Below are 8526 nucleotides of genomic sequence, written 5' to 3'. Positions count from 1 at the left end.
CTCCTATATAAAGTTCAATCAATTTACCACACTCTACATTGATTTGGGTACTGTTTACTGCCTATTTATCCACTCTTTTAACCAATCAGATAACGACACATCATCATAGTGGCACTGTTCATGAGCTATTTATCCATTCCTTCATTCATGTACAGGCAACCGGCTACCGGCTAGCGGGAGAGACATTCTTTCTGCTTCTATCGATGTGTGGTTCTCCTCAGCGGTGGTCAAAGCGGTGCGGGCCCATCATCGATTGGTTTCTCAGAAACAACCACGAGACCAAAAAAAGAAAAAAAGAAAAGCTCTATTTCTCCTCTCTTTCTCCCTGGCCAGGCACGGGCGGCGTGCATCCCGCGCTGCAGAGGCGTCGGCGGGCGCGTGGCCGGGCTACGGGCGGGCGGTTGGGGCGGCGTCGGCCGGGCGCGTGGCCACGCGTGCCAGGGGCGGCGGCGGGTGCGCGGTCTGGAGGGCGTCGAGCAGGCGGCGCGGTCTGGCGCGGGGGATGGGGCGGCGAGCTGGTGGCGTGGTCAGGCGCGACGGGGCACGGGGTACACGGCGATGGGTTTGAGGAGCGGACGCAAGGCCGGGGCGGCGGCGGCCAGACGCGGCGGCGACACCATGGCGCGAGCCGGAGTGGGGCGCCGCCGCGCCGGTGCTGGAGGCGTAGTAAGGCGGACCAGCCGGACGCGGAGTCGCCGCAGCGGCGCGGCGAGAGCAGTCGGCAAGGGCGTAGGGCGGCACAGCAGCGAGCCGGAGGGGAGCGGCGCGGGAGTCAGAGGCGCGGGTGGACCGGCAGGCCGCGCCGGAGCTTTTTCCCTTCCAAGGGTCGGTGCCCTCCTCTCTCCTGGCTGGTGAGTTCTTGGCTTTTCAAATCCTTAATCGCGAGCGTCTTCGTTGCCAATGCTTGGCACGGTGACTCCCTTATTGTGAACGTCTTCGTTGCCAGTGCTTGGCGCGCCCCGGTCACCGCTGTGGCTGAGACGGCCGCGACCAGGCACGCACCGATTGCTGCCACGGTGCCTGTCCTCCTGCGGAACGCCGTCGGCCCCGTCGACGAAGCAGCCGCGCGGTGCTTGTGCCGCCGGACGCCAACAGGATGGCCTGGGCGGCCGCGTCAGACCTCGTGGTCATGGAGGTGGATTTGGTGAGTTCCGTTCAGTTTCCTGTCCGTTCGATATGTGTGTATGTGTGTGGCTGATTCCTCCATGGAGATTCGACCTGAGGAGCCTGCTGTTCAGCTCACGTCAACAACGACTGCCTGATATTGTCGGTTCTCTGTGTTGTTTCAGTTATCTGAGGTGTCCGCTGAATTCTGGATGAACTGCCACCACAACAGAAGGTATACTACATGATTGATTGTATCTTAAGTACATAGTTCTCCTTGCTTGGAATGATTCTTACTCACAAATGGTTGTTTAAGGTGATCAGCTTCATATTCCTTATAATTGTTAAATTATTTGACAATTCTCGGTTACTACATTTCCAAATTAACCTAGGTTGAGATTATGACGTATGTATATTTGTTCTCATTAACTCATGAGATACATTCAAAGTCATGATTTTTCGCTTTTGGCAAAAAATCTTCTCTTTCTAAGGGATTCAATCTTGCATGTGCCTTTTTATAGACTTCTGATTGGCCCCTTGGTTATACATCTATATATACACCAGAATTCATTTCAAACATATGGTCAAATGAATTTGATGTTTTGGCTTGACAGGTAAATGCTGCTTGTGGCCAGTAGTCTGTGCTGTGCCTCCCGCCGAGGCCCTCACCAATTACGCTTCCAGGCTATTTTGAGCGCCTGTGTCCCCGCGGCTAGCTACGCCCGCACCATCGCATTATTTTCCGCGCGTGTGTCGCTCTTCCTGCTCAACTCAGGGTGCTCCCACCCTCCAGCGTGGTAGAGGCTGTTGCTGTGTACATCTTTTCATTGACATAGATATCCAGCATTCCATGAATTTGTATTAACTTTTTGCCCTTTGTTTCAGATATTTGCATTTGATGGTTTCCTGCAAATGACAGAATGTTGCTGCGGAGAAATGTTGCGAGTGTTTCAGATATTTGCATCTAATGGTTTCCTTCAAATGACAGAATGTTGCCATAGAGACATATCACGAAGGCATTGCAGGTAAATGATGGTTCAGCCTTACCCATTCCTTGCACAATTTCAGTGGAAAAATTGATTAGCATTCCGTATATTTATGACTGCAAAATGAGATTGCTATTGATGTACACATGTGTACATGAGTATTAACTAGCACTACATTCAAAAAATTATAAAGATGACAATGCAACAGTAAGAAAAACGAGGGATGCCACCATACATATTGAGCAGAGAACCATTGTTTAGCTGATTACCCATACGTACTGATATCTTTCCCTTCACACGCTTTGCATGTTCATATTCAGAGGAGGCGAATGCAATAGTATTTATGTTATTTTCGGAATATTGGCTTCAAACTCTGTGCAGGCAACCAGATAGAAGGATGAAATCAACAGATCAATGTCCAAGCTTTGATTTGGTCTCAGAAAAACCATGGTCATTATCAGGGTCAAGTTATTTGCGCCTTCCAAAAGATTATCATTGGAATCAGGTGAATTTTCTCATATATTCCTTTACAAGTATACTGTATTAAATATCAGCTTGGTCCAGCATAGTTTTTTTTTGACCATAATCAATACTGCACTGTGTGATACGGAGTCCATTCTTAAGATTTATGTAGTGTTCCAAAGAACTACTTTGTATGGTACATTGGTAGAAAATCCCTCACGGGAAAACACACACGATACATTGACTTCTTTTGTCCCCCTACTGTTACAAAAATCTTTGTGTTTTGACGTACTTCAGAAAATCGATCGTTCATGCTCCCATGATAAAGTTGTAGTTACGCTCTCACTCTGTCTCTCTCGGATGACCATGCCTGCATCTTGACCTGTAAGATAAGTAAGTAGCGCCGATGTTTCTAAATGATTAGCATTGTTTGGGGACGTTAATAAATAGGATCTATTGATTTGGCTGACCATGAGAAAGACAACGCTTGCCACTTATTTCCTTGCCTTTTCAGTTCTCAAAAGATGAACGTTCCCTTAAGTAATTAATGCACTGAAGCTTTGACTGTATTTGTATTGAGAAGTTCGTCGAAGTAGTAGTTTATGCATAGCAGGGAGAGTAGAGACTCTTAGCTGCTGCAAATAAGCAATTAACGCTTACAATCCATAATGTCCTGTCTAAAGTAATATGTTCTATTCTACAAATGAGAAGCTAAATATGAAGAGAAAAATAATTAATTGAGGGAGATTTGACATAGTTGGTGAAGGACAGTGAAGATGTAACTATACTGATAGAGGATACGAAATGGCTAGATTGTAGAATGACAAAGAAAACAGTTAGCTTGATGAAAGATAATGAAGAAATAACTGGGATGATAAGCATCATGCTACTCTTGAAGAAAATATGTAATTACTCAGTGAGGTTGGGGATGCTAAAACCTGGATATGAATCAACATTATTATGTAATCACTAAATACTCAATGAGGTTCAGGTGCTAAATATCAGTCTATTGTCGAATATGACTTTCTTTGTAAAGAGATTTTTTTTTTATGTCACCTACTTTGCTTCAATAAATAATTTGATCAACCAAATATCACAAAATTTGCTGGGTGTTTGGTTGATCAGCTATGCCCCTTCTTCTTTTCCACAGACTGATAGAGAGGTTCCCATCATTTGTGGCAGTGTTTCCCATCTTTTGTGATGTTACCATACAAAGGGAAATCTCATTTTTCTAGGTTCCAGCAAATGCTCTAGCTTCTAGGTTCCAGCAAATGCTCTTAGACTTCAGTCCATTTTTTATTGAAGACCATTCAGTGGTACTGTGTTGTTGCTTTATTACCTGAGATTTTTCTTTTGTTTCTTCACAACTATGCAGCTCTTCTGATTCTGATCAAAGATGAAGGTACGTTGAAGCCATCTCAAAAAGGATAGTACAGTGTAAAGGGCCTCCGATTTATGTTCGTATAATCACTACTCTTTAAGAAATGCTCCCATATGTTACGAAATTGAAAATGCTGCTATTCATTTCTTTTCATTTAATCAAAATTCTATTCTAAGATTCGTCAATACTTTGTCTCTCAAAACAGGTCGTGCTGTAGATCATGTTTCTTTTTGCACGGGTGTTGTTCAGGATGTTTCACTCACAAATAATACTACATCGATTCCCCTACAGAGAAAGTACAAGAAATTGAATAAAGTTTACTGTCACTTTAAGAGTTATATTTCTGAACCTGTGCCTTGCCTGCCATAGCTGTGACAACATATCCTTATGACTTTGTTTAGGATGCTTAATTTTCTTCCCAACTGCCCACTCTGCTCAGAAGTGTATATGCCGTTCTATACTGAAGCATGCTGCCACATTCAGCTTATTCAACATAATTTGCTTACCACATTCAGTCTTAGAGTACTGTATGGAGTATCCATGTCAGGATGGGCTCTAATCGGGAGGGTCATCTGTATGCTTCAGTACGGACTTCGAAAACAGAAATCTATGTACGCCTGAATATACTCAGTTTGGATCTTTGAAACCCGACTTTTAATTTCTAGATCGAAATTACATAAATATTTTTCTTAACACATTCAAAAATTGTTGTTGTGCAATATTTTAGAAATATTGCATGGAAAGCACACAAGATTTTAGAAATAATTGCAACAATTAGAACATATGGTCAACCTTAAATGACTAACACAGTTTTTTTCTAGGGTTCACTCTCTATTGAAAGCATCAAGTTACCTGTCCTTTTTGCATTGGAGTTTTTGGTGCCTAGAGAGTTCAGATGACTGAAACTGAGGTGCAAGTATTGTCAGTACTGGATAAAGGGTGTTCTGACTTTGTACTGATGTGGTTAGGTTTGTATGTGTTATTTAACATCTTCATATCCACTGGTTCAGGCAAAACATGAGTTGATCGTTCAAGATTAATTGCAGGACCAAAATGATGCTCAAGCAGCTACATTCAGATGTCTGCATATGACGTTTACAAATGTCCGGTGCTCAAGCTACCTACAAGAGTAAACACTATTTAGATGGTAGTGTAGTTATATTACATATATTTTTCATCAGTAGTTGGTTTCATGTTGAGTCGGAGAAAAATGGGCATGTAGATCCAGAAGTAATCACTTTTACTACAAACAAAAGGCCATGGGTTTGATATGTGCCAGCACTGAAATGATATTCAGCTCATTTAGACATATGTTTGCCTTACTATGGTAAGGCCCTGGACATGTTGTCAGGATCATGGCAACTATAGCACACCTTATCAGTGTGTATGTTGCATTTCTGGTTGATGACCATGATCGATTTTCACACCAATTAAGAGTTGAGTGGGTTAATTTTGTTTTTCGGATAGCATTGTTGTTATAGAAATAAAAGAGTAAAGACTACTACAGAAGTGAGGAAATTTTGTGCTTACATCCTAGATATTAGCATTATTAGGGGTGCATAGTTCTCGAATCAGTTCCAGCAAGCACAATCACGAATTAATTTGCTATGTCTTACTTTAGATACATCACTCTTGAAATGTTAAGCCACGGGTAGCAGATCTATGGTAAAACCCTGTCGCGGCAGCGAATAGACAAAAGACTCCACAACATATAGGACCTCCGAATAAATTCCTCATCTGTCCAAAATTAGTTGGGCCGACTATTTGTAGACTTATGGGCTTGACTGACTATAGCAAAAATATATATTACAAATTTACAATCTTATCTACCTATTCTCCTAGCAATTAAAATTTTACACCCTTTACATGTCACGGGCGCGGCGTGTCGCCGCGCCATCGCATCCTAGTTACCATTCAATTTCTCTGGGTTCTGTAATATTTTTTCAAAACCTTGCAACTGATGTAATATTTAGTTAGTTTTTATAGTTCTTTCGCGCATTTTTTCTTTGGTGCTTGTGGTAAGTGAGGCTATCCGACAGAAATCAATGCTGCGTAAATATTCTCAGTATCTAAATCACGAATTCTCATCCCTTAAACGGTCCAATTAAGCGAAATCACATACGTGCCGGCCCGCAAAATCCTAAAGCGCCTTTTACGCCGGCATATAAACAGCAACTAAACGAGCTCGGCCCACTTACTTATTGGGCCAGCCCATTTGATTACTTGTGGACCCCACACTCTAATTGGGTCGGCCCATTTGCTTTAAGGTGGACCCCGCCCACTATCGGGCCGGCCCACTAACTAGTTGGGCCAGCCCAACTGCTTTTGTGGTGGACCCCGCATACTAAATGGGCCGGCCCTTTAAGACGAAAGTGGGACCCACAAGTGTTTTGGCCCGGCCCACTATCTTGTTGGGCCGGCCCACCTTGTATATGGTGGACCCCACATACTAAACGGGCCGGCCCTTTAAGACGAAAGTGGGACCTACCGGTGTTTTTAGCCGGCCCGCTGGCGTAGTGGGCGGCCCACTTGCTATATGGTGGACCCCGCATACTAAATGGGCCGGCCCTTTAGCGAGGAAAGTGGGACCCACCGAGGTTTTTTGGCCCGACCCGCTATCTTGTTGGGCCGGCCCGCTCGCTATATGGTGGACCCCGCATACTAAATGGGCCGACCCTTTAACTAGAAAGTGGGACCCACTGTGTTTTTGGCCGGCCCGCTATCTTGTTGGGCCGGCCCACTCTGCTATATGGTGGACCCCACATACTAAATGGGCCGACCCTTTAACGGGAAAGTGGGACCCACGGTGCTTTTGGCCCGGCCAGCTGGCTTGTTGGGCCGACCCATTTGCTCTAATGTGGACCCCGCGTACTAAATGGGCCGGCCGATAGCGAGGAAAGTGGGACCCACATGCTAATTGGGCCGGCCCACTAACTTCTTGGGTCGGCCCGGTTGCTTTAATGTGGACCCCGCTTTGTAAATGGGCGGCCCGATAACGAGAAAGTGGGTCCCACGTGTCTTGTGGGCCGGCCCTTTTGCCGTTGACCGGTCAAACGAGTGCATTCGGCCGGCCCACATGCTTAGTGGGCGGCCCATTAAAGTTTTGACCGGTCAACCTTAGAGGTTAGGCCCGGCCCACGTAACTAATGGACCGGCCCGGCTATATAGTTGACCGGGTCAAACTAAGTCGACTGTCCCGACCGCAAACTTAATGGGCCGGCCCGCTTAAGACGTGGCGGGCCTCGTGTGGGCCTACCATCTACCACGGGGTTTCGGCAGGTTAACGCCGTTAGCGCCGGTTAACGGTGTCCGCCACGTGTCGGTTGCATGACGTCGGCGGTCAACGGGCTCCCGGAAACACTTGGGCAACGGTCCGATTTTCGTGGCGGAAGGGCGCCCAAGCGCGACGGACCGAAAAAATCGTCGTAGGACTTTGCCTGACGCGGTTTCACAACAGAACCCATATCATCGGGTTAGGCCCATAGGCGACGAAAAATACCCCTTAGCGGACGATTTTGAGACGTTGTCTATCAGAACTTTTCTTGTAGTGGACCGTGAGCTTGTTACTCTTGGAGGGTGACCTCCTAGTTGGCTTGGTTGGTGTCCCGGTGATCTCTTCGTGGAAGATTGTGAAGGGGCCCGGGCTTCTCCTTCGTGGAGCTTGTGAAGTGGTTGTGGAGCTTGCCATCTCGGAGCGGAGGAAAAGCTAACCATAAGGAAAGGGCCATTATCCTTCGTGGGTGTGGTTCGGAGAATAGGGTGAGCCTTCGTGGCGCGGGGAATCCTTCGTGGGACCTCCACTCCTCCAAACGTGACGTACCTTGTTGCAAAGCAAGGGAACACGGGAATACATCCTCGTCTCCGCGTGCCTCGGTTATTTCTATACCGAGCTCTCTTTCCTTGTGATAGCCATCGTGCTTGAAGTACATATATCTTACTATCACTTGTGCTACATATATCTTGTGCCTATCTTGCTTAGCTCTAGTTGCTATTGTTACACTTAGTTGAGCTTAGCATACTTAGGGTTTGTGCTTGTAAACTAAACGTTAGTTTAATTCCGCATTATTACAAGACAAATCTGTAAGAGTTTTTAATTGCCTATTCACCCCCCTCTAGGCGACATCTCGATCTTTCAATTGGTATCAGAGCAAGGTCTCTCCTTGTTTTAGGCTTCACCGCCTTGAGAGTAAAGATGTCGGCTAGTATAGTGCACAATGACACAATTATCTTTGTTGGCACAAATTATCTTTTGTGGCGAAATTGCTTGCTTTGCAATCTTCGGACCTTGTGTCCAAACATTGAGCAATTTCTAGATGTAGGTTTTTCTCCTCCGATGGATCCTCAAAATCTATCTTTAGAGGATGAGAAAAACTTACATCTTGAAGCTCTAGTATCTAATGAGCTTTTATTCTCCTTGAGACCCGATTTTCGTAGGTTCTTGATATATATAAAGCGAAAGTCGTCTCATGAGATGTGGATCAAGCTTAAGGAAATGTTTGGTGAATACATATATCTTGTGCCTATCTTGCTTAGCTCTAGTTGCTATTGTTACACTTAGTTGAGTTTAGCATACTTAGGGTTTGTGCTTGTAAA

At 45.4% G+C, this 8526-nt stretch overlaps 1 long non-coding RNA gene across 5 annotated transcripts; it reads left to right on the top strand.

Moving 5' to 3' along the window:
• The first annotated feature begins 999 nt into the window (after nucleotides 1–999).
• Nucleotides 1000–5442, top strand: LOC124679021. Of its 5 annotated transcripts, none has more exons than XR_006994761.1 (8): nucleotides 1000–1144; nucleotides 1290–1339; nucleotides 1719–1901; nucleotides 1990–2129; nucleotides 2472–2595; nucleotides 3928–4229; nucleotides 4335–4901; nucleotides 4980–5442. It is a non-coding gene; the product is annotated as an uncharacterized LOC124679021 (long non-coding RNA). The 5 variants fall into 5 exon arrangements; XR_006994759.1 differs by having other exon boundaries at nucleotides 1001–1144; nucleotides 3928–4544; nucleotides 4755–4901; nucleotides 4980–5441; XR_006994758.1 differs by having other exon boundaries at nucleotides 1003–1144; nucleotides 3928–4009; nucleotides 4139–4901; nucleotides 4980–5441.
• The last annotated feature ends 3084 nt before the right edge of the window (nucleotides 5443–8526 follow it).

This window comes from Lolium rigidum, chromosome 7 (assembly GCF_022539505.1).
Source record: "Lolium rigidum isolate FL_2022 chromosome 7, APGP_CSIRO_Lrig_0.1, whole genome shotgun sequence".
In the NCBI taxonomy this organism is placed as follows: domain Eukaryota; kingdom Viridiplantae; phylum Streptophyta; class Magnoliopsida; order Poales; family Poaceae; genus Lolium; species Lolium rigidum.
Note: the sequence above shows the minus strand (reverse complement) of the source record. Positions and strands in the feature narration are given on the sequence as shown.